We start from the raw sequence: 26,394 nt of genomic DNA on the forward strand, positions 1-26,394 counted from the left end.
ATTGAAAAAATTCTGCTTGTAAGTGGACCACTGTTCAAACTCCTGTTGTTCAAGAATGAACTGATTGAGTCTGGAATAGTTGGTGTAGAGACGATAGTTAAAGCCATGGAACTAAAGGAAAAAACCAAGAATAAGTGTCAACAGAGAAAGGGTCCAAAGACTGGGACACTTAAAATTTCAGTGTTAGAGGTTAAGGAAGGTAAGGAAGAACTAGCAAAGGCGGTGGAGAACCACAGATAGTGTCCCTAAAGTGAAGTGACCGAAGTGTTTGAACAAGTAAGGACAGATTCACTGGGCCAAGTGCTGCTGATAGGCCAGGAAAGATGAGGACTGACATCTGCTTTGGGCTTGGCATTATGGGGCACATTGCTGTTTTGTGATAGAAGTGGAACAGAAGTGTGATGGAGTTTCTCAGGATAGGAAAAGGAGGAAGCATTGACCATAAGTAATGACAACTCCCTGTAAGGAATTTTACCATAAAGGGGATAACTCAGTAGCAGGGCAGGGAACTAGAGGCACACTCTATTTAGGGAATTTGGGCTTTTAGTAAATGGGCTGCTTACAAAGGCTTGAGCAGGGAGTAGGGAAACCACAGGGGATAGTGCATTACTATAGGGCTACCTAACAGTGGACTCTTACTTCCTATCACATCTGATGTGGTGAGGTGAGGCAGCCATCACCAGAACCTGGATAGAGAAAGGGAGAAGAGCTCTGTGGGGAGGGCTGCCTGACAGGAGTTGTGATGCTCAGTTGAGGGATGCAGCTAGTTCAAGGCCAACCTTCCAGGTAAAAGAGGAGTCAAGGGAGTAAGTACGCCAACTTCACTCTCCTCTCTTCATCCTTCCACTCATTGTCTTGCTTCATGCCTCAGTGCTTGAACCCAACAAAAAGCAAGAGGACTTGGGAGTTGGTCCATGAAGTCCATGCAGATCCAATATCCTAAAACAAAGAAGAGAGGCAGGGAGTGGGTCTGGAGAGGCAAAGGAAAGAAAAGATACTCAGCACAAAGAAGGTCAGAAATGGACCAGTAAATGGACAGAAAACCTGGAGTTAAGAGAATAAGAATTGATGGCACCAGAAATTCCACTTCCAGGATATAATAAAGGGCACACAAAAGTTTCAGCTATAAAATTACAACTCAGGGCTACTAACCACATAAAATGGAAATCTGGTAAAAATTCATCCACCCAATGGAATACTAGGTAGCAGTTAAAAGTAATCTTGTAGAATATAGAAGGACATAAAAATAATGGTAATTGAAATAAACATGTCATCTGATAACTACATTATGTACATTATGATCCAAAGTTTTAAAAAGGAAAACTCTATTCACCTGGAAACAAAACTGAAAGCATTTATACCAAGTTTTTTTCTCCTGTTCTGCACTGTATAGACTGCATTTATGTCTCACTTTCCTTCAGTGTGAATGCACTGCCCTCAAGAAACAGTTTGTATCCCAGGTTGACCTCCCCATGCTTCTTGCTCCAATGGATTCTACAGATGTGTTGTATCATTTGCAGTTGAGCTCCAAGGCATCTAGGTGGGACCCTAATAACATGTTCTGCTTTGGCTCTCTTTCTTACAGTAAAAATCACATACATGTCTGGTTGCCACATATCCTCCCCATGAGGGCTATGCAATTCCAATTCTGTGCTGAGGAACTAGAAACAAGCTTTAGTCACACTGTTCCTGATGCTAGGATAGTAATAGATATTAAACATAGGTCAAAGGTTGAGTTTGAGAGAGACCCACACCAGGCAAAATATTGCCACAGTTGAAGCCCCATTGGTGGACACTGTGTAGGTGGTGGATGTAAAGGTAGATGGTACTTGTGATGAAACTGCATCAAGTAGTAATTATCAATTCATTAAAAGCATTTATTGAGCACCTACTCTGTGCTGAAAGCTAGGTCAGCAGTTGTGCCAGAAGAATGCAGGAAATGGTCTTTGTGCTCAAGGAACTTAGCTGGAGGTACAATTAATCCACAAACCAATAAGAATAATAAGATGTAATTAAATGTAAAATTGCTTCTTACAGTCCATAAATTCAATGTGTTTCGGAGGAAACGAGGAGGGTGGTATTGATTAGGAGTGTGTTACTGAGATGTTAATCTGAACTTGGAGGGAGAAGTGGGGCTTGAAGAAGAGTTGGGGAAGGATTCTGTGAGGGGCACCAAACAATCAAGGGCTGATGGGGCTGGATTGAAGCCTCAGGGAGCAAGCAAGGCCCCCCTTCCCCTTTTTTAAATAAAATAAAACTTTCCCAAGTTAAGAAAAAAAACTTTACATTCTTGAGCCAATTGACTGTAACATGACATGAGGATTAAGTTCTTTAAAAATCTTTGGAGAAAGGCAGCCTCTTGGTAGGGAGGTGATTTAGTTTAACAGGTCATTAAACAGGTTAGGAAACATGAATTTTAGTCCCCATAATGACTGTCTTTTGATATCAAGTCCTTTAACCGTTCTGACCTTACATTGGGGAAGGCTTTCTTATCAACTGCTTCCTCTGCTGGGCCTCTTCTGTCCTTCATGTCATTTTATTCTCCTAACAACCCTAGGAGTAGTGGTTTTTCTTTAAATCTACATTATACAAATGAGGAAAACGGAGACTCCGAGAAATCAAGAAACTTACCCAAGGTACATAATGAGAAGTGGCAAGGTTGCGATTCGAACTTCAGCCATCTGATCCCTTGACACCACAGTGTCATAAACTGTCCTGCATTCCCTGGTCATGCAGTGAAAACATATATGGGGAGGTTCCCGTAAATTCCACCTTTTCTAATCCTTGTAGGTTTCTGCTTTTCCATCTTTTGATGAGCCATGACTGTGGAGCTGCATGTTTCACAAGAGATAGCCTTGAAAACTGAAGTATCTGTTTTCAAATGGCACTGAAATTCTAGAGGCCAGTATGTTTTCTACGAGTGAAAACTTCTTGGCCAAGTCCCCGGGCCCAAGAGTCTCCTGCTATGTGCCTCCTTGGAAACGGGCCAGGGATGTCCACAGCTCGCAGTGGAGGAATGTAGCCCTTGGAGAGATAGTCAGGGAGGGTGCTGGGCAACGGGAGGAAATGGCTACATTTCAGTAACCTGCAGAACTTGGAATTCGCAGGGAATGATTTCCTCTCTTGTGGGAGCTAAGGCATTCCAGTAAATCTGAGTGCCTGTCAGAGAAGCAGCCACCACTGGGCTTGCTGATTACATTTGCAGTGGTAACCAAAAGCCCCCGCTTGTGATCGTTCTAACTTTGAAAATTATATCTTACAGGGATCTTTGCTAATGCCCCCTCAACAAAACAGATTGAATCTTCACTGAAAATCCCTGTAGCCCACAGAGATAAGCCGCCTATGCAGATACAAAGCAGTGACTTTTTCCCCAAATGTGGGTGGAATGGGACTTTGGTGTGTTAATCAATGTCTACCTACTCCGATTTGCCTGGAAGGTTGGGTAATTCCTGACAATGCCACCCTTTACCTCAGAGTCACAGAAAACTATTCACGTGACTTTTGAGGTTTTAAGCCTGGTGTCTGATTGGTTTCCCCAGTGGGGCCTTGCTTTGGTTAAGAGCACTGCATTCTTAAGTCAACTGAAAGGCTGACTATTTAGCAACCCAGAAGATGTTGGTGCAGACTGTTGAAAGTTCGTCATGAAATAGTGCTGGTTCCTCTGGAGGCGCTTTCAGTTGGGAAGTCACGCCGGCCCTTTCTTTTTCCTTTGCCAGACCTGGAATTTTAGAAGTCTCTGATGTGTGGAGCAGGGGAAAAAGCGCTTGGTTAAAATCTTTAAAAAACCCATGTCTCTTGCACACACATCCGCCTCCGAAGAGGCCCCTGCAAAAAGTCAGACCAGAAATGATGATATAATGCGGCTCCTTTAGTCTAAGAACCCATCATCTTCTCTTCTACAATGGAAATCTCCATCAAATAAGAATAGGAATGTAATTGAGTATCTGGCCAAGTTTCAGCTTCGGAGTGAAACCCTCTTTAAGTTATTCCTGTGCCTCCCGTTAACATTTAATAGGAAAGGTAAGCAGGCTGCACATTCAGTCTTAGATGGAGCTTTCTCTGCAGCTTTCGAACCACAATGAGCTTTTCTCTTTTTATCGCCCCGTTCCTTCCCTTTCACCCAATTGCTTGCAGAACACTTTCCTCTCCATCTCTCTTTTTTCTGTTCTCACCTTTTGCTTTCTTCCTCCGTCCTTTCCTTCTTTCTTTCTTTGTATCTCTTTCCACTTCCCTTCTCTCCCCATCCCACCCCCTCCCTTCTTACACAAACTAATGACTAACACAAACACACAAATAACACTCAAAACCCTAGAATATTCATAGTGTCAGGGAACACAATGGCTTCCAACCAGCCTGACCTCAAGTTCCGTTTAGCCCTCTCTGACTGTGTGCTTTCTGAGCAGGGCAGGGCCCAGCCCATTTACAGTATGTCTTTGCTTTTAGATTGCTCTTCTAAAATTATTTAAACAGCAGTGGAATTAGAAGCAATTTAAACTGTCATGGATCATTATCTGCATACAGGGTTTTTTTTTAATTGAAATATAGTTGACATACAATATTACATTATTTTCAGATGTACATATAGCATAGTGATTGGACAACTTTATACCCTTAATGCTATGCTCGCCACAAGTGTAGTTACCACCTGTCACCATATGATGCTATTACAATACCATTGTCTATATTCCCTATGCTGTACCTTTTATCCCCATGATTTATTCATTCTGTAATTGGAAGCCTGTATCTACTATTCCTCTTCACCCATTTTGCCCATCCCTCCACCCCCTTCCCCTCTGGCAACCATCAGTCTGTTCTCTGTATTTATGGGTCTATTTCTGCTTTTTGTTTTGTCTTTTAGATTCCACATATAAGTGAAATCATATGGTGTTTATCTTTCTCAATCTGATTATGTCACTTAGCACAAAACCCTCTAGGTCCATCCATGTTGCTGCAAATGGCAAAAATCGCATCCTTTTTTATGACTAATATCCTATTTTGTGTGTGTGTGTGTGTGTGTGTATGTAAACACACACACACACACACACACATGCCACATCTACTTTATCGATTCATCTGTTGATGGACATGTGGATTGCTTCCATATCTTGGCTATTGTAAATAATGCTGCAATAAATATAGAGGTGCATATATCTTTTTCAAATCAGTATTTTCATTTTCTTTGGGTAAATACTTGGTAGTAGAATTATGGGACATATGATATTTATAATTTTAATTTTTTGAGGAACCTACATAATGTTTTTCCTCAGTGGCTGCACCAATTTATATTCCTACCAACAGTGCATGAATGTTCCTTTTTCTCCACACCCAGAGCAACAGTCCTGGTTTTATTATCTATTTATTAATTTTTTAAATTTCTTTAATGTTTATTTATTATTGAGAGCCAGAGACAGACAGAGCATGAGCAGGGGAGAGGCAGAGAAAGGAGGATACACAGAATCTGAAGCAGGCTCCAGGCTCTGAGCTGTCAGCACAGAGCCTGACGCGGGGCTCGAACTCACGAACCGTGAGATCATGACCCGAGCCAAAGTCAGACGCTCAACCAACTGAGCCATCCAGGGTCCCCTCATTATGGTTTTAGTTTGTATTTCCCTGATTAGTGATGTTGGGCATCTTTTTGTGTGTCTATTGGCTAGCTGTGTCATCTTTGAAAAAAATGTCTATTGAGGTCCTCTGCCCATTTTAAAATAAGATGATTTTTTTGGTATTGAATTCTAGAAGTTCTTCATATATTGTGGATATCAACCTCTAATTGGATATATCATTTGTGAATGTCTTCATTCATTCATTGTGTTGCTTTTTCATTTTTTTGATGGTTTCCTTCATTGTGCAAAGGCTTTTTATTTTGATGTAGTCCCAGTAGTTTATTTTTACTTTTGTTTCCCTTGCCTGAGGAGACCTATCTAGAAAAATGTTTCTAGACCTAGCTAGAAAAAAGGCCTATATCAAATAAATTATTGCCTATGTTCTCTCTAGCAGTTCTATGGTTTTAGGTCTCACATTTAGTTCTTTAATGCATTTTGAGTTTATTTTTGTGTCTGGTGTAAGGAAGTGGTCCTATTTCATCCTTTTACATGTTGGTGTCCGTATTTTCCTAATACCACTTATTGGAGAGACTGTCTTTTGCCCATGGTATATTACTTCCTTTGATGTAGATTATTTGACCATATAACATGGGTTTATTTCTGGGCTGTCTATTCTATCAGTTTCATTGATCTACATGTCTGTTTTTGTTCCAGTTCCATACTGTTTTCATTACTATAGGTATGCAGTGTATCTTGAAATCTGGGATTGTGATACTTCCAGCTTTGCTCTTTCTCCAGATTGCTTTGGTTATTTGGGGTCTTTTGTGATTCCATACCAATTTTAGTATCATTTTGTTCTAGTTTTGTAAAAAATGTTGTTGGTATTTTAATAAGGATTGCTCTGGGTGGTATGGACCTCTTAATAGTAATTCTTCCTATCCAGGAGCATGGAATATCTTTCCATTTATTTGTGTCATCTTCAATTTCTTTCATCAATGTTTTATGGTTTTCAGAGTACAGGTCTTTCACCTCCTTGGTTAAATTTATTCCTAGGTATTTTATCTTTTTTGGTTTGATTGTAAATGGGATTTGTTCTTAATTTCTCTTTCTGCTCCTTTGTTATTAGTGTATAGAAACACAACCAGTTTCTGGGCATTGATTTTGTATCCTGCAACTTAACTGAATTCCTTATTACTTGTAATCATTTTTTTGATAGACTTCATTCGGTTTTAAGAATTGAATGGGCAGAATTCATATCTTCATAGATAGGAAAACTCGATACAGGATAGTTAATGACTGAAAATCAGGCACAAAGCTGTAACTATCAAGAAATCAACGAAATACTGTTGAATTCCTACTTGAGACCATTATAATAAGCAAGATGGGGCATACAAGCATCATGCATTCTCGATCTCAAGTAGCTTATGATTATGTTTGGGATGACAGGGAACTTATGCGTGGAAAAGCAGGTAGAAGTAGCTCTAGCTAAAATTTATTGAGCACTTATTGTCAGCCACTGTAGTCAGCTCTTTATGTGTGTTCAGTCCTGAAATCTTTGAAACAACTCTAAAGTGTATGCCACATACCATCAAGATCAGCATCTTAGGGATGAGGAGACTGAAGTTTAGGGATTAAGTACCTTGCTCAGAGTCTCCCGGCTAGCATATGGGAAAGCGGGGACTTGAGCTAGCATAATCAGTAAATGTTGTGTACAAGTGAACAGAAGAATATTTTTGAAGTTCAGAGCTGGAAAATCACTGTGTACTGGGGAGGTTACAAAGAGACAGCGTTTCAGGACTGGAGGAAACCTTTGAAAGTGGAATCTTTTCCATTAGTGTCACACTTAGGGAAATTGGGACACAAAGACAGGGATAGTCTGCTGAAAGCAGTGGCCTCTGGATGACATTTGTAGGATGGACGAGTAAGGTTTTGCCCGTCTTGATGGAGAGGGCTGGATGGCATTCTTGGGGGGAGGGAATAGGAATGATGGTCTCCTGAAATCAGCTTCCAGCTGTTTTTGGTATTATTTTCTTTTCACTCAGAACCTTTCGCCAATATCTGGTATGTCTCAAAATGGTTCCAGGGAGAGGAGTTTGGGAAAGGAGGAAAATGGGAACCTTTTGTAATGTTATCACTTCCTGCAGTTTGAGGGTTCTTACCCCCACGGGACTCTCAAATTTGCCATTGCTCCTGTCTGATGAAGTCCCACGGATGTCAGAAGGTATAACCAGGGAAAGGCGAGCAAGACTGAAATAAGGCTACAGCAGAAACAGAAATGCAGTAGCAGACATGTCAGCATACAATCTAAAGCTTTGAAGCTGAAAAAGTCAAGCTTGCAGAGAAGCCTGCCGTAGTCTCTTTCCTCTGTGTTATCCTCGAACAGAGCACAGTTTTATATAGAATGTTTGCTGCAAAACTAGACACAAATAGTTCCGAGGATTAACTTTGAATTTCCTGGATTTGGTGGGCATAAATCAGGGCCTTCATGCTATTTTAACACTTTTTGAAAACAAGGTCCTTATGAATAAATGGCAAAACTGGGTCAAGAAATGCTTTATTCATTAATAAGTAAAATCTAGAACTTGGAGTAATGCTCCCTAATTATGAAATGGGCAGCACTCTGTACTGTTTTCTGATTGGCTGACATCAGTTTGAATGCAAAGCTTTATTTCACTGCAGAGTCCTGGCATACTTCACACATTAAAATTCTAAGCTGTCTAAGTAGGTGTGAAACTAATTTTGTGTTTATTTTTTAAAACCCACCTATGATCATTTAGGACCATCCACTTCACTTTGGGAGGGCAGCACCCGGTTGTAGGTGGGCCCTGGGAGACAATAAAGGAGAGGATAATTTCTTAAATGGCTTAAACCAGAATATTTATAGTTTCCTGGAATAGTTGTAACTACTTATCCATTTTTCCAGCCACAACTTTTCTTAATAAGAAGGGCTTTGAAAAACCTGCTAAATCTGGGCATAAAAGGAAACAGAAGTTTTCCTAGAGCAGTGGAATTTTTTAAAGTCACATAGTAACCTTATTGATGAAATCAGGAAGAGAGCACTTTCAGATCAGACTTGAGGGAGGTTATTTACAAAACATGGGATTTTTCTCAGCACACCAGGCACATTCTGCAAGGTTTCCTGCAATATAGAAGACACATACTGTCACTGGTTTTTAATCAAGTCCGGCCATCTTGCAGACGCACCTTCAATGGGGAATGCTAAATGGCATTACCAGCCACTGATTCATTCAGAATCATGAGGAAGACTCTTTGTAAAGGTCATTTGGCACTCAAAACAAAAACAAAAACAAAAACAAAAACAAAAAAACTCAGATCCCTTAGCAGTTAATAAAGTATATTTTCTGCTTAGATAGATCTGTCTTAATCTACTCATAAAAGCACTTTCTTGTTTGTGAATATCCTAGTAAAATTTCGTTTAAAAATGTAGTGCCTTTTTGAGCCATGGACAATCTGATGAAATGTACATTTTGGAAAAGCCAAATTCACACTGACCATCATTAAAAATGGTTGGTTGGTACCTTCACCCCTGGATATTTTAACTGTGCTTTATTGATAAGGAAGGGCAGCTAACTCAAAACATGCTCCTTGGAAGATCTACGATCGAGAGTTGTTTTCCCCCCCATCCTCTTTCTTATTGATGTTCCTCCCCCTCTTCTAAATAACTAAGTACTGAGTAAAATAATTCAGACTATTGTGAAATGTTGGTGGAATAAAGTCTTCATCTCAGACTGGTGGCCTTCTGCTCTGGAAGTCACCATCCCTTCTCAGTTGGGCCCCTTGAACAGAATGCTGACAAGGGGAAGGCTGAGGGAGCCCCGTGCCTTTCCACTGGGTTTTCTTCAGGCTGCTCAGCCTAACCAGGGTTCTGCAGCTTTGTTTCATTATTTTGTTTATTTCATTATTTCATTTATTTCATCAATAAGCCCCAGCAGTGCTGGGAGACCATCATCATGATATAGGTTCTGTGGAACATACCCCTTCGTTCTAGACAGAGCAGAGTCCTCAACTTTGAATGTGAAGGGCATGTGGCATAGCTAAATAATGAGATCGGTCTTACATTGAGGACATGGTATTGAATGCAAATAAATCCCTTTTATCTTTCAACAAATATTATGGGGCATTTATTTAGGCAAATTGTAGAGCATTAAGGAAAATGCAGAGTTATATAAGATGAAAGGCCATCCTTCAAGAGCAGTAGATGAGATGGTACACGGACACCAATAACTGAAATAAATGTCTATAAAACAATGCTTTTAGCATAAGGAAAACAACTACAAGTCTTAGGAAGACTCACTTCTAGCTAAGGAAATCTTCATAGAAAATAGTGGTAATTATATTTTTCCTTTATTTAACACCTATTATCTAACAGACTGTGGAATCATTTTACATATATTATCTCATTTAATCTCATAGTAACAAGAGGGAGAAAGCTTTTTTATTATTTTTTAATTTTTATTTTATTTTTAGGCTAGTTGAGTAAAGCAGTGGGAGTGAAGAAGGAACAAAGAAATCTATAATTAGCTGTGATCAGTTAATTGTAAACACCAGTGCACTAGGATCAGCTGGAAGCAGGCATGATTATCTCCATGTTGACAAATGAGCAGGCTGATGTTCACCCAGTTTAAGAGATCTATGCAAATTATATGTGTGGCAGGGCTGGGATTTGAATATTGGAGCATCCATAGGTCTGTCTCCAAAGCCTATGTTCTTCATCACAAGTTAACCTGCTGTTTCACATCCCTATTATTGACCAACCCCTCTAGTTGAGATAGCTGTCTAGTTTCTCTTGTCTCTCCTTATAAAATTCTCCCCCCCAAAAAGCAGCCTGTAAGAGCACCCACGTGAAAGGCCAGATCACTCAGAGCCCAGGAGAGAAGAGAGGAAAGGAGGTGGCTCCTGGCTGAGACATGAGAGGAGAAAAGCATTAGGAGTTTTGGATGAAGCGGCCTAAGAGAGAGAGAGAGACTGATGAAGACATGAGGATGCTTAATAACAAAGGAACCAAGTGGGGATTTAGACAAATGTACATGTAACAAAAAACATATTAAAGGGTGGCTCCATTCAATATGGAGGCCTGATCTCCCAGTTACCCTCACACACCTTTAGGACATACATCCTGCTTCTCAACCAAAGAGACATTAATGATAGTTTCATATCATTTGATTAGAGAATTAGTTAATTTAGTTTCTCTGGTGCTCCTATGTGGGAATTAAGGCAACAGTATTCTATTTACCCATTCTAATATCTACTTCTATATATTTTGGTGAGTTAAATTCTACCTTGTGTTGCCAGTTAAGGTCACAAAAATGATGCAAATGATCTAAGAAAGGCAATGCTACATATGTAAGTATGAGGGGAAAGAGGAGTCCCTAAAAGGTGGCCACTTAAAACACTTTCCTGAAAGGATGTCAGATTCTCATCAGATCCTGATCTCCGAATGGACTATAGTGGCACATACCACCCTTAGAGGACAGACCATTGGCTTCATATTTGTTGAGATAAGGAAATGTGAAGGGCAATGCATCTGAAGTCAAATGACCTGCATGTGAACTTCAACCTTGCAATTTAGCAGCCACCTACACCCGAACATTTTTTATACATAAATAACAGAATACTTTACCTAAATTTCAAAGAGTTATTGCAAATAATAAGGGAAATGATAGATGTGAAAATACTCTGCAAATTACAAAGGCTATTCCAGAGGTTCCTACTGTAGCTCTGGATTCCCAGTTATGCACTCACCTACCCTTCTGGGCTCTAACTAGTGAAGAAGAAACACTGAAACCAAGGGGAAGGGAATCAACAATATTAATGGAGGTCCAGTTCTTAAAGCTGTGGATCCCAACTAAAGTTGAATCAAAGAATTTGGCAAGAGCCTAAGGCCATCCAAGAAGCCTTCTAATATGGGTCCCCCAAATGAGACCTTGCAACTGAGCTGGATCTGCAAATCAGACCCTGGCCTGTGGCGTGGAAGGTCCTGTCCTCTCTCTCCAATCTCAGAGAAGGCAGACAGTTTATTCATTTTAAAGTTATTTATTATCTTATTTGAATTGTGAAATATAATATCTGAGGAAATAAATAGCTGTGTATGTTAATTAATTGAACATTGCAGCAGAAATTAATTTTGGAGGGGCGCCTGGGTGGCTCAGTGGGTTAAGTGTCCAACTTCGGCTCAGGTCACGATCTCACGGCTGGTGAGTTTGAGCCCCATATCGGGCTCTGTGCTGACAGCTCAGAGCCTGGAGCCTGCTTCGGATTCTGGGTCTCCCTCTCTCACTGCCGCTTCCCTATTCACACTCTGTCTCAGTCGCTGCCCCTCTCTCAAAAATAAACATTAAAAAAAAATAGAAAACAAAAAGCTTTCAACACAGAATTTAAGGCTCTACTTCTATGGAAACAACTTCATTCCCTTTAAAATAATAACTTACTTAGCAATTCCAGAGAATAAGGTCTTATAGGGAAACAAAATTTGGAAAAACATTCTCAGCCAATACTCCCCCTTACCAAATGCATTTCTGTACCCATCATTTTCTAAGCCAATAAGGTACAGTAGAGTTAATGGATGAATTCTAGGATGTAAATTAAATGTTAAAATATTAATAACATATTTCTCTGATGCCTTTTTTTTAGAGCTTTTATTGTTCACTTAGATTGAAGGCCAGTTTCATGTTGTATTATTTTTCATGTAAAATTCTTGAAATTTAAATAGGCTACTCTTGAGTCTAGTTCAGGTTAGTGGCTGCCTCACAATGGCTGGGTTCATTTAGACATCCATCTATCATACTTTTAATATTGTTTGATAATCTATTTAAGCCACACAGGTGCCAAATAAGCTCATGAACTGTGAGAAATTTCCAAGGTAATGTATAATCATGTCCAACATTGTAAATAAATACAAAATTGACTTTATAAACTGTTGTCAGCTGTGGAGTCAACACTAATGACAAATCTTAAAATAATCTTTGGCAACCATCTAAAACAAATTTATATTATTTACTGCTACAAAATGTTTAGTGAATATGATTTTTATATTCTGGCATTATCTTATTTGTGTTTTATATACTTTCAGCTGAGTATTTTAGTTTTGTTTTTTTTTTAATGTTGAGAGTGAGAGAGAGTGTGTGTGTGGAGAAGGGGCAGAGAGTGAGGGAGAGAGAGAATCAGAAGCAGGCTTTATAGCCAGCTTGGAGCCTGAGTCGGGGCTCAATTTCAGGACACTGAGATTATGACTTGAACTGAAATCAAGAGCCGACGCTTAACGGACTAAGCCACCCAGGTGCTCCTATTTTAGGTTTAATATCAATGTCATTTAGCAGATAAAAATGATGTATTTAAAAAAAATGTATTTATACTAATAATGAAGAGATTTTTCTGAAGCTGAAAAAACAAGCTCTCTCCCCATCTCTCTAGCATTGAATGTATAAGATATTTCTTAAGAGATAGAAGACATTCTTCTTTTAGAAAATAATGATACAGTCTTGATGGAGTAAAGAGTTGATATTAGTGAAAATTAATTAGTACAGACTGTGTTTCCTGCACTGGCTTAAATTTATTTGGAAGAGCAAGTCTTCTCTTCTGTCTATATTGGAAGTTTTTCTTTCTCGTTTTCTCTTACTCTTTCTGGCTATGCTTATGGGATGACAACACATCTAGTTGAAACGTGAAAATTTGGAATAGCCCATGTTTTTTTATATCTTTGTATCATCCATATTTGATTACTTCTCATATGGATCTTGCTTTATGTTTCATTTTTACAAAGAGTTTTAAGCTTAACTCTGGAGTAGGTATTATTTTCATATTATATAGCTAAGGAAACAATAGTTGTGTCTTTTACCCTTTTTAAATACTGGCGTGTCAATATTTTCTTCATGGTGGTGCTTTATGTACTTTATATAGGTACATGTATACAAATTTAAAAATTAAGATATATATATCTTGATATTAAATAAAAAATAATTAAGATCTGTATACATATTTATATATATACATGCACAATAAGAAGAAGAAATTGTAAGCAACTTTATTATAATAATTTAGCAACTTCTATGAAATGAGAAAATTCCTTAAAAATCAAATTACCAAGGGGCGCCTGTGTGGCTCAGTCAGTTAAGCATCTGACTTTGGCTCAGGTTATGATCTCTTGGTTTGTGAGTTTGAGTCCTACTTCGGGTGAGCACGAGCTCCACTTCAGGTGAGCCCTGCTTCTCTCACTCCCCCTCTCTCTCTGCCCCTCATGGGAATCTCTCTCTCTCTTTCTCACTTGCTCCTTCTCTCTCTCTCTCAAAAAAAAAATTGACTTACCAACACTGACATAACAAGAAATAGACAAATCAGAATAGTCCTATGTCTGTTAATGTAATCAAACCCATAATTTAAAACTTCTCCAAAAGAAAACTACAGGCCCAGAATGGCATCATCAGGGAAGACTGATAAATTGGACATCATTAAAATTAATAACTTGAATTAGTTAAAATATTTATATTATAAATAACTTGTATATGTACATAATATTATATATATGTAGAAAACTAATATCTAACTCTTATTGCCTCTTACCCCCTCTCCATCTTTCTTTCAGGCATCTATTAACTAACATATTTTCATTGTTAAGATTTTTCAGGACACTGCAATCTGAACCTATATCCTCTATGCTTTATTTAAACTTGTTTCTAAAATTGAAAAGTAATAGAGTGTTCATAATGTAGTAGTATGTATGTATTTTTATCTGAAGAACCAAATAGTATGATTTGATGCACAGAGAAAGAAATAACTCTATCACTAAAAAATATCAAACTCAGATTCTTTTTCTTTTGTTTGTATTTCATATCATCAAGTGCTCAAAATCATTTCTCAATTTTGTTTCCTGTTTGAATTATAACTTTTTTACTAAGCTTTCCTCTCCCCTGAAGTTTTCAGTCATCTCTATTCTTACTGACATGAGAAACATGCTTACATCATGTCAGTAAGAAGTTTAAACTTCTTAATCATGCCATTTGTCTTGAAGTTCTTCCAAAAATTCTGCTACTTGGAGTTCTGACTTGCAGTTTTAATTTGGTCTAACTCATTTCTTGACTTGCTGTAGAAATCCTATAATTTGTTTTCACTGTACTCTATATCTTGAAACATATATATATATATATATATATGTATATATATATATATATATATATTTTAAGATAGATGTCATCTTGGGAACATTTTGTACTTTTCTGGAGAACATCTTCAGTAGATTTTTTTTTTCCTAGAAAAATACATAAACAGGTTGTATATTAGGGAATATCTTTATTTAGTCTCTAGTTTATTGTTGCCTTGAAGTGAGTAGAATCAGTCTCCCACATGAAATTGGTTTAAATGTTGAGAGCGATGATGTCCTACACTCACCAATATGGTGGGAAACATTTATTTCTCACATAATGAAGCTTTCTGAGGAAATAGGACAGATACCCAAGCCAGTCGGAAGTGTCTTGAGTGAAAGTTACAGAGTAAGGCCATAGTGAAGGTGTGAACATCTTGCCAGTGCCAAGGGAGGTAGTGCTTAGTCCTGTTTATAGGTTTGCCTGGATATGGGGCCAGGAGGGGGTATGGGAGAGAAAGAAGGGTGAAGACTGAAAACTGTCAGGAGTAAAATGTCAAGAATGGAGTCAGATTCTTGTCGTATCCTCATACTAAAATAACAGTTTACCTGAATGTACAACTTTACATTGAAAATCATTTGCCTATTGAACCTTAAATATATTGCTACATTTTCTAAGCATCTGCTACTGATGAAAGTCTGATGATAATTTCTTTATTGATGAAATACTTGTATTTTTCTCATAGAAACTTAGTAGATCCATTTGGGATTCTCAGAATTCTGAAACTTCACTATAAAGTGCTAAGGTATAGGTATTTTTTTCCATTCATTTTGTTTGACACTTGGTGTGATTCCTTTCAGTTTGGTACTTATGCTGTATTTCAGTTCAGAGGAAAAATTTCTGTCAGTTTTTTTGGATTTTATTCTCCTGTTTGTTTTCTCTCTTCTCTCTAGAGATCTTCTAGGGCCAGATTTCATGCCCACTGGATATGTCTGTTATTTCTCTGAACTTTTATATTTATATCTCTGCTCTTTGTTGTGTAAGTTTACCTCCACTCTTTAGCCCTCCTAGTATGAAAAATTTGACAGTCTTATGTTGAAATTGCAAGAATTCTTTCAAGTTATCTGGTTCTTCCCTTTTCACAGTAACCTGTTCTTGTTTTATGGATAAACTTCCTTATGAATCTTTGAGGATATTGCATCAGTTGTAAGTGTGTTTGGCCATAAGCAGTAGAAAATCCAACTATAGTAGCTTAATAAACAAAGGGGTTTATTTGTCCCTTGAAGCAAGAATCTGGGGATAGGCAGACTGAAGTTGATCTAGTAAAGAGAATCTCTCCATTTTAGGGCTCTGCCATGTTTAACATGTGGACCTCTTTCCTCATGCTTATCTCTTCATGGTCATAAGGGAGGTACTACACTTTTAGACATCTTTTCACATTCCAAAGAGCAAGAAGTGATAAAGGCAAATGACTGAACTGAATCTATAATTTTTCTTTATCTAAAAAATAACTATTTAAAAAAACTCCCCTTAAGGCTAAATGGGTGTGTGTGGTAGGGGGGACAAACAAAAGACTCCCCAGAAAGTTCTACTCCATGACTTATATATCACTGTCCAGAACTGGGCCACATGGCTGCCACAGACCAATAATTGGAAGGTTTTTAAAAGAAGGAATGGCAGGGTGCCTGGGTGGCTCAGTCAGTTAAGCATCTGACTCTTGATTTCGGCTCAGGTCATGATCTCACAGTTTATGAGATCAAGCCCCACATCAGGGCCTGCTTGGGATTCTCTCTCTCCCCTACCCCTCACTCTGCCCCTCCTTGCTCATGCTCTCTTTCTCTCTCAAAATAAATAAACTTTAAAAATATATAAAATAAAACATAAAAGAAGGAATTGCAAATGGGACTCTGTTAACTAACCAACAGTGTCCAGCAATGATATTAATTGGAATTTTAATAAATGTTCTACTCTTTGAATTGTCTCTTTTACTCTATTGCTGTTTCTCAAGTAACTAGTCGTACTTGGTGCTACTTGTAGCTAAAGGATTAGCTTGAGAAAGTTTTGTCTCTTTTCAAATTATTTTTCTTATTTCATGTATTTATCATTTATGCTAAAGTTAAGATTTTTTCAAGTTTTGTCATGTTTATTCCAGCATTTGTCAGTTTGAAAACTTTATTACTTTATTACCTTAGATGGTGGGGCTATAACAGTCACAATTCTCCGAGTCCTGTATGAGGAAAACTTCTGACTTTACTGATTACCATAGCAAGCTCTCTCTTTAATTAGATGGAAATTGGTCAGCTCTTCACCATGTGCCCTCTCCACTCTTCACTGTGGATATGTGATCTTGGTTCCTATTTAACTCTGGATCTTTGCCAAAAAAATTTGAAATGAACCAGAACAGCTCATTTTCCAAAGTTTGCAAAAAGTTTAACTTACATTTGTTTTCATTATTTTCCTTTTTTCATGGGCTTCTGGGAAGAATCTGCTTTGGGTTTTGAGTTTTGAGGGGAAGGGAGGAAAAAAAAATAAAAAATATTATGGAATTGGGCCAAAAGAATAAAAAAAGGTAAGGGTATTCTTATTGAAAGTTTTGCCTCCTTGAAATTAGTATTGTTTTACAAGTATGGGTATTAATTTTGTTTTTATTATCCTTAAGCTTTACTGGTTCATAAAATCTGAAGTAAATTTAGAATAATAGGAAGAAATTGAATTAATCCTACACATAACAAGACAGGAACTGAGATATAATTGAAGGTGGAGCATGGGAGGAGAGACGATGGTTGTTAGAAGAGAAGCTCCAACATTTTTGAGCCTGTGCTAGAAGGTGGGGGGGGACCATATTAAGACAATCTTGATCATAGAAGCTCAGTAAACATGTATGCCTAAGGTAGATTTGAATGAACATTTAGACTTTGAAATGTTTATCTAAGTGGTGAAATCCATAAGCTTTGTGTAGGATAAGCCTTAGAATTCACCCAGATATGGTACCTATATAGTCTGGATTGATTGGGATAGTTTTGATTTCGTATGTATTATTTTCACCGAAATATTTTGTTAAATATAACTGATTACATTTAATGTGTATTCACAAAAGATGTTACATATCAACATTTATTTTAAAATATTTTGTCAAGTTATGTACACATAGACCAAGTGACTACTGGAAGAACAAAAAAATGTGAACTTACATTCCAAAGATTATTCAAGTTCACTTGACAGCAGAGGCAGGGTTTAGGAAGGGAAAGAATTAATGTTTGAGCAACTACTTTGTGTTAGCAACATAGGAGGCCATTTATATACATCATCATTTTTAATCTTACAACTTTTGAAATATCTGTATTTTAAGTGTAAGAAATCTGAGAACATAAGTAAGTTATTCAAAGTCAGAGTTAGGTCAAGAGGTATATTAATTTGCTAGGGCTATCATACAAAATACCACAGGCTGAGTGAGTGGCTTAAACAACAGGTTCTGGAGGTTGGTAGTCCAAGATCAGGGTGTTGGCATGATTAGTTTTTTGTTTTTGAGACTTCTCTTCTTGGTTTGCAAATGCTGCCTTTATCTGGTGCCTTCTCGCCATATTCTCAGATGGTCTTTCCTTTGTGGATGCATACCCCTTGTGTCTGTGTGTGTGTATAAATTTCCAATTATATGAACACCAGATTGCATTAGGGCCCACCCTAATGGTTTCATTTTAACTTGATCAAGTCTTTAAAGGCCAAATACAGTTAAATTTGAGATATTGGGGATGAGGACTTCAACATAAGACTTTTGGGGGGATGCAGTGTAGCTCATAACAAGGGGACAAATGTATTTAGGAATTGTGACATGGTCATCAGTCGTGAAGGTTTTCTTTCTTTTCTGGTCTCCTCATGTTGTGCAATATAGAAGGAACACACGGCTGGAGGGCACATGAATTCGCAACCATTTATCCAGCATACGTGTAGCCCGAATACAGAAATGGGTCCAGCTGGGGTGGGTAGAGAGGACTGCCATACTCAAAAGCCTTATGCTAGAATATTTAGCCCAGTGGGAATCTAGAAAATACTTAGTCTGAGCTCTTCCCTTTACAAATAACGAAACAGAAGTCCAATTATGAAATGACTTCCTGAATATCATAACATTAGTGGTGTAACAGAGCTAACATTTTTATAAGCTATGGTGTGCTATTCACTGAGAATATATTCAGTGAATAAATACAAACATACTCATTTACGTGTACATATATGTAAATATATAGTATATAAAAATAAAATGTCTTCTAATTCCTAAAGTGATTTTTTTTTTTTTTAAGAAAAACACAGGACTTTATTATTCCCATTACAGAGGGCAGGTCTTCGCAGGATGACAGCGGGGACGAGGCCCCTACTTGCCAGCGATGAGCGGGTTCCGCAGGATCAAGATGACAGACGGAGTCCCCGCGCAGGAACATCTTGGAGATGTGGCGGTCCTTGTTGACTGGCTCGGACTTCTTCTTGCCCTTGTCGCTCTTGGGGACCTCGGTCCACATCTCCTTCACATTCTCCAGCACCATGTTGCAGTGCCTGTCGAAGGCCTTCGCACGGCCCAGGAGCTTCTTGTTGCGGCAGTTGATGAGCACTTGGGTGTTGTTCTTGACCGACTGTGTGAGCACGGAGAGTGGACCCGTGTTACACTCTTCCTCCTCCCGCTTCTGCAGCTCCTCGGGGGCTATCTCACCCTTGGGCTTGTTGAGGAGGCTCATGGTGGTAGTAGCTGCGCTCCCAGGTCAGTGCCGTCTCCTCCGTGTTGCTCGTGCCTCCCCTTAAAGTGATATTTGAATTTTTTTTTTTTCAACGTTTATTTATTTTTGGGACAGAGAGAGACAGAGCATGAACGGGGGAGGAGCAGAGAGAGAGGGAGACACAGAATCGGAAACAGGCTCCAGGCTCTGAGCCATCAGCCCAGAGCCTGACGCGGGGCTCGAACTCCCGGACCGCGAGATCGTGACCTGGCTGAAGTCGGACGCTTAACCGACTGTGCCACCCAGGCGCCCCATAAAGTGATATTTGAAGGTAGACTTTACTCTCTGCGTTTTACTGATTACAAAAAAAAAAAAAAATCCTGCAGCTGAGATTTAACTTTTTTTTAATGGATACACTTTTTTTCTTTCAGCCTTAGTTTTGTTTTTTAAGTGTTTGTTTATTTATTTTTAGAGAGAGAAAGCATGAGCAGGGGAAGAGGCAGAGAGAGAAAGGGAGAGAGGGAGACCCAAGCAGGCTCCATGCCCAGCAGAGTGTGATACTGGCTCGATCCCACGACTGTTAGATCATGACCTGAGCCAAAATCAAGAGTTGGATGGCCAGCCCACCAAGACAACCAGGCGCCCTTTAGCCTTAGGATTTTTTGAATCAGTAAAATGGAGGTAGTAAAGACTACTTTCACATGTCATTTTAAGTTAGAAGACAGTTTTTAAAAATATAATATTATATATATATATATTATATATATATATATAATATCTATATAGTTGTATAGACACACACATCTCTAGATACAGGTATAGATATATAGATGTTTAGTCTCAGAGTGAAGAGTTTACAAAATCTCCAGCAGAGAGAGAGTCTGTCCAAAAAATTCAGATTCTCACATGTGAGAACATGCTAATTGACACAAAAGAAAGTATCTCCTTGTCACTTTTTTTCACATGATTGTATAGCCGTGACAATTACAATGATATGTGACTGAAGGCCTCGCTAACTTGACTGCTAACTTGAGTTCGTTTTGTTTCATTTGTTTTTTGAGCAGAGAGGCTGATGGTTTAAAGTTCTGGCTGCTCCCTCCCCCACCCCTAACCCATGAGGTGGTTTAAAGAGATTGTGGCTAAAGGAGCCAGTAAAATTTGTCATATCTGAATCTTCTTTTCTCAGGGAGCTGTATCAGCAGTCTATGGGTACCAACTGTGTCTTTCCCTGAGAAAGAAAAATAAACTTGCTCTGTTAAACTGTGCAAGGCCCTGTTCAAGTCCCAGCTTCTTCTCTTGAAATTGGGCCTATAGGTGGCAGCAACTGTTAGCTATTGAGCTTGGTGACAAGTGCCAAAAGTTCTCTTGAAATACTTCAAATAGTTTAAATATTCTTGGATACTTGAAAATGAAATTTTCTCTAGATAAGAAAGTGAAAGGTCAAACTTGAGTTGTAACTGTTGAATGATTCACACAATATAGCCAACATTAAATAGATTAAAAAGTTGTAGTGGCTTAAACATTCTACATTTTAGAAGTTTAAGACGTGATGATGGTTGGGTTCAGTCTTTATGATCTGTGGCTGCTGTGGCCAGATTGCTTATCCTTTGCTCTCCATGGTTTTGTGTAAAGTAGATTTTTGAAACTTGATTATTCTCCAATCAGTTCCTCTGTGCTTACCATTCAGTAAGAGTTAAGATTTCAATTCATGTACTGTCTGTTTTACACAATGAATGTGCCATAGGAACATTGAATATAATTCAAGTTTCCGCAAATCAAACAATGCTTACATGCATAAAGCAGTTTATACCTTAGGGGTAACTCGCAGGGAAAATCCTACTGCAGTTTGAATCATTTCATAATAACATAGTAACTTTTGTTGAGAGTTTGGAATTCTGTTAGTGTTCCTAGATGAGGGGCACCTGTATTCAGTAATGCCTCCCAAGACTCCATTAGGTTCTGGAAGAGTTGAGGCGATATGGACTTTAGCTGGGTGTCTTCAGGTGACTGCTAAACCATATCTTGGCATGACTAATCTGACCACATTAATCATCCTTATGGTTTATGTAACTTGCGGCTCAGTCTGTTGGGGAGACAGTGGGTTGCATCAGCCACGTTTCAATCAGCTGGACCCAGCCTTTGTGTTAACTCATTCTCAAGAGAATTTAAAAAGTTGCTGCTCCTCTGACTAGACTTCTTAACCACCCCCCTCCAAGAGATCATACAGAGTACAAGACTAGCTGCTTCTAATGCAGACCTTTGACTACCCAGCAAAAACGAGTTTATTTGATTTAATGATTTCTAAAGGGAATTTTTTATGTGAATTATTTAGTTGGGCTATTTCTGTTGTGTAAAGAAAGTGTCCAGTTTTCCTTTACTCTCCTAATCAATTTGAAGAAAAAGTCTTGTCACTTTGGAAACATGAGTTTCAGTGCATGCCAACAGTGAGACTCACTGAATCCGAGTGGATGGTTAAAAATAGTTTGGAATAGATGCATCTATAGTATAGATGTCTGTTAAATTTAAGAAAAACGAGGCAGAGCCTGGTAATACTCATAAGTTGTCATAATAATAGTCATAAATAGTCATGATTTGATTTTGAAATAAGATGGCAGAAACTCAAATTGAGTGGGGACAACTGAATGCCTTTTGTACTGGAGCTTGTGGGAGATAAAAATCAAAGGGTTAACTTCCTTCTTTGGGATTAGCCTGCAGTGCATCTCTTAGAGTTTTTTTGGTTTTATTTTTGTTTGTTTTTGCTTATTTTTTGTTTAGTGTGCTGTATGGAGGGAAGAGGATATAGAACAGATACATAGATACTGACCTACAAAAGCAGTGTTCTATATAATCAAATCAGCTATAATGTCTAGAATACTGAGCAGAAATTACTAGGTGCCTCAAGAGAATGTGTTGGAAAACAAAAGTATCACGTGCCTTTTAGGGCACTGATGAGGGAAGAGTCCAATACAAGGCAAAGGTGGAGAAATGAAAGAAAGTGCTTCAAACAGATGGGCATTTTTTACAGAGAACTTCCTTGTTGTCCTTGCACTCGAAAATACAGTATACTGTGTTTAATCCTTTAATCCTTATCTTTAAAGATAAGGATTTGTCCCAATGATGATTTTATTATTGTTCCAAAGCTTATTTAAAATTTAACAAGGCATATATATATATATATATATATATATATATATATATATATGGATTTTTTTTAAGATTTTTTTAAAGACTCCTGCCTTTCTATTTTTTGACTTCAAGTTTTATTATCACTAGGTAATACTTGGCCTGTTTCTATACAGGAAACAATATTTAGCAGAATTAGTGCTTAATAAACCGTTAAGTTCCAGGTCCATTCTCTCCTCTGTAACACATAGGCTTCTCTTGTATCCTTGGATTCGGTCCTTATTACAAATTCCCTGTACATAGTGCATATTTTTTTTTAAATTAAAAATTTTTTTTTAATGTTTACTTTTGAGAGAAGAGTGTGAATGGGGGAGGGGCAGAGAGAGGGAGCGGAGGATCTAAAGTGGGCTCTGCAGAGAGCCCAATGTGGGGCTGAAACTCACAAACTGAACCGTGAGGTCATGGCCCGAGTTGAAGTCGGATGCTCAACCGACTGAACCACCCAGGTGGGTGCATATTCTCGATGCTATTCTCCTTTGCCTTGAGTTGGGTAAACTGCAACCACTTGGTCCTGAAGAAAGTATCTTAGGGGATTCTAGAAATAATTTCCCTCAGGAACCTCTGATATTGAGGGGAGAAAATAGAATGCCTCCAGGAAGGCCCATTTCCTCTCCTCAAAATACCTGTCACTCTCTTCTCTGTAATATTCTCTGGATTTCACATTTTAAAATGTATTCTTCTCTCTCTCTCTCTCTCTCTCTCTCTCTCTCACACACACACACACACACACACACACACCATCAAATTAAGCTACGATTAATAGTATTATGTCACATAAAAGGTCTCTTTTGCCCATACTTTAGATTAATAATAAGACTTCAGTATTATATATTAAATATAAATTTTTAGAGAAAATGGTCAGAATGATTGACTAAGGCCCATCTTTGCAGGCTACATGGTTGTATTGACTGTATAGCAAAACGGTAATAGTTTCTAGGATATAAACCCTGTGATTCTCACAGAGAATCACCTATCTCACAGGCTTCTCACCTATTTTGTTCTTTGCAGTTTTGCCAATGCCTTAACAGAGCTTGGAAGCTTATAGTTGCTCAATAAATACTTGTTGAATGAGTGAATTGTTAAGAAAATTACTGGAATAAATTGAATGGTTTGTGGGATACAATGTCTAGCTTTTTCCAGCTTAGAATTGAATTAAATTCAGTTTCATCCAAACACTCTGTTACTCTGACTTCTAATTACGTTCCTTATTTCCCAGGGACTTAGTCTGTGCCTATGCACTCATCGGTACTTTGGTGCTGTAACTAGACTAGCAGCCATTTTCTCTTCAACATGCAACAAACCTACCTCTAACCCAAGAAAGAATTCTTTCATAGTTTCCTCACTCTTGAGTGCTCTAAGGCATTGTGAGTTTTTTGCTGTCTACTTGAACAATTGATAGTAGTCCTTTGAAGTAGAGCTTTGAACGAGAGATAAGAAATAGTAATCTAACCATAGCCTATGCTGATAGCCAACAGGACCATCTTGCTATTCAGGCCATTGGAGATTATCAGTCTCACTCAAAATTATGTTGAAGCCATAGAATATATTTCTAATTCTCAACTTCTCTCCCTCTCCTTCCTTGGGTGTTCTTTACTTTTGTTAAGTTGTGCCGGCAGGATAGAAATATAAATGAGAGTGGTATTCTGTATCAACCCTCCTTCTCATGGGCAGCATGGCCTGAAATGAAGTAAGGCCAGAGTGTAAATGTATGTGCCTTTCTTTCTGATGAAACCACTTCAAACAAGAATCTCACAACAGATATGTTCTTTTTAAAACGTGTCAATAGCAAATATTGGGAGTTTTGTTTTGTTTTGTTTCCCTTGAGTGGGAGGGACATTTGACAAAAGGCACTGTTGTCCATCCTAAGACAGATATTGTGCCACCTACCAATGCCAACCAGATCTGGGAGGGGACAGATCCAGTGACTCTGAGCATCTATTCTTGCATTCTTATGCTTTAAAGAGTCTTGGGGCGCCTGGGTGGCTCAGTCGGTTAAGCGTCCGACTTCGGCTCAGGTCATGATCTTGTGGTTCGTGAGTTGAAGCCCCACGTCAGGCTCTGTGCTGACAGCTCAGAGCCTGGAGCCTGTTTCAGATTCCATGTCTCCCTCTCTCTGACCCTCCCCCGTTCATGCTCTGTCTCTCTCTGTCTCAAAAATAAATAAACGTTAAAAAAAAAAAAGAGTCTTGAGACAAATTCTCAGAAATGGGCTAACCAGCCAGAGGAAAGTTTGTTACTCCTAAAAGATTTAAGCACTCCTCTACTCTCCCCTCATTTGGTCTTTACATTGTCCAAGAGAAAACTAGTCAAAGGGCTCATTTAGAAACATTCTCATTCTGTCGAGACTGGTTCAAACATTTTCCCAAAACTTCTTTCTAGACCAATCTGGTTTTTCTGCCAAGAAACTTACTTTCACTGCTACTAGCTTTCCTGGGATTTGGACATGAGCTGTTGATGGCTTTCTGTGGTTTTCTCTCTCTTTTTGTCTCCATGTTGAGGTTACTCACCTTAATAAATCTAAGTTATCTCACTCTGTGAAACTTCTTGGTCCTCATTGTTGAAACGCAGAGCCAGAGGGCAAGGCAGCTCCTGTCACATCACTGTGCCAGAGGTGTGGGGCACACCCAGTGGCTCCCTCCAGTTCCCCCTGTGCCCACAGGGTATTGCAGCAGGTTCCTGAAGCCAGGCAAGGTATTGTCATGAGGATTACACTGATTAGCTCTAAGTCAGTTAGGTAACAGGAGCCCTTTCAATGGTGTCCTAGGATTCTGTCAGGTTGACTATTCAAACTCTGGTTTTTGGGATCCCCTCCAGCATTCCTTAATGTAATCCAGGCACGTTATTGCAGGTTTTATTTGAGAAGGGGCTACTTACTTGTCACTTAGAATATTTTCAGTTTTAAGTCAAAACCTTCTTAACCAAGGGGGAAAAAAAAGAAGAAGAAAGCAAAAGAAATGAGAGAATATGGTATAAAGTGGAGGTGGTTTGGGGGCCAGGCAGAAAAGCACAGAACAAAATGCAGAGGTGTATCAGATGCCAAACCTGCATTAAGTGCATGTGTGCTCTGGGGAATGTGGTTTCTGTTTTGTTTTACATAGTAACTGTAATAATTTTGTGCTGTTTAGGGTTTTGCTTTTTCAAGGAACTACTAAGATCCATGAAGTCAAAAGCAAAGGAATACAGGAAGAGTGCAAGTCTGAGCTGCTTATTACAGGGCTTGGGTATGTGCTTCTGTATTCCATCCCTCACCTGGAGGGAGCGCTGTAGGCTACTGGTGGATACCCAGTTCACACCTTATGTGTTTGGACTGGATGCTGTTAGGAAGAGAGACAAATTCCTGGGTGCCAGGGCAGAGGCAGTGGTTCTAAGTGAGTCAACTGTTATTGCTCCTGGAAGGACAAGATTCAGCAGCTTTTTGGAGGTGTTCAAAAAGGGATAAAGGCAGAAGGAGATGAGGTTTTAAAAACCAGCCATCGGACAGCGTCTTTTAAGGAAATATGAATTGTTGAGTTTCGGCAGAATTTTGGTGGGCTTCCCCTTTGTGTATACATTCTTCTATACATTTTTTTAAAGTGTCTACCTAGCTTGGTGCCTGACATATTATCATAATTTTCTAATAAATGGGATTTTTATTTCTCTTTTCCTGTAGCTTAAAGGCCTTCTCATAAGAATTGAAGTCTAAAATAAATCAATTTGTGAATATTTAAAAAAACTGAAGCACTTGGAAGAATGCATCTCTCCCACTATATTTATTTTCTTGGATAGCTAATCTTTGCAGTTAAAAATGTCATTAGAATAAAACATAGATACTACCTTTGCTTTGTAGTGCCTAGTTAGTCCTGGTGAATTATTAGCTGAATAAGATTGTTG

The 26,394-nt window shown here is 38.6% G+C and overlaps 1 pseudogene; it reads right to left on the bottom strand.

Annotated features, from left to right (window-relative positions):
* Positions 1 to 18,916: 18,916 nt before the first annotated feature.
* Positions 18,917 to 19,362, bottom strand: LOC124514278 (small nuclear ribonucleoprotein Sm D2-like; annotated as a pseudogene).
* Between the last annotated feature and the right edge of the window lie 7,032 nt (positions 19,363 to 26,394).

Source organism: Lynx rufus, unplaced genomic scaffold (assembly GCF_022079265.1).
Source record: "Lynx rufus isolate CCGP_SWC_20201006 ecotype Redwood Valley unplaced genomic scaffold, mLynRuf1.p SCAF_1, whole genome shotgun sequence".
Taxonomy (NCBI): domain Eukaryota; kingdom Metazoa; phylum Chordata; class Mammalia; order Carnivora; family Felidae; genus Lynx; species Lynx rufus.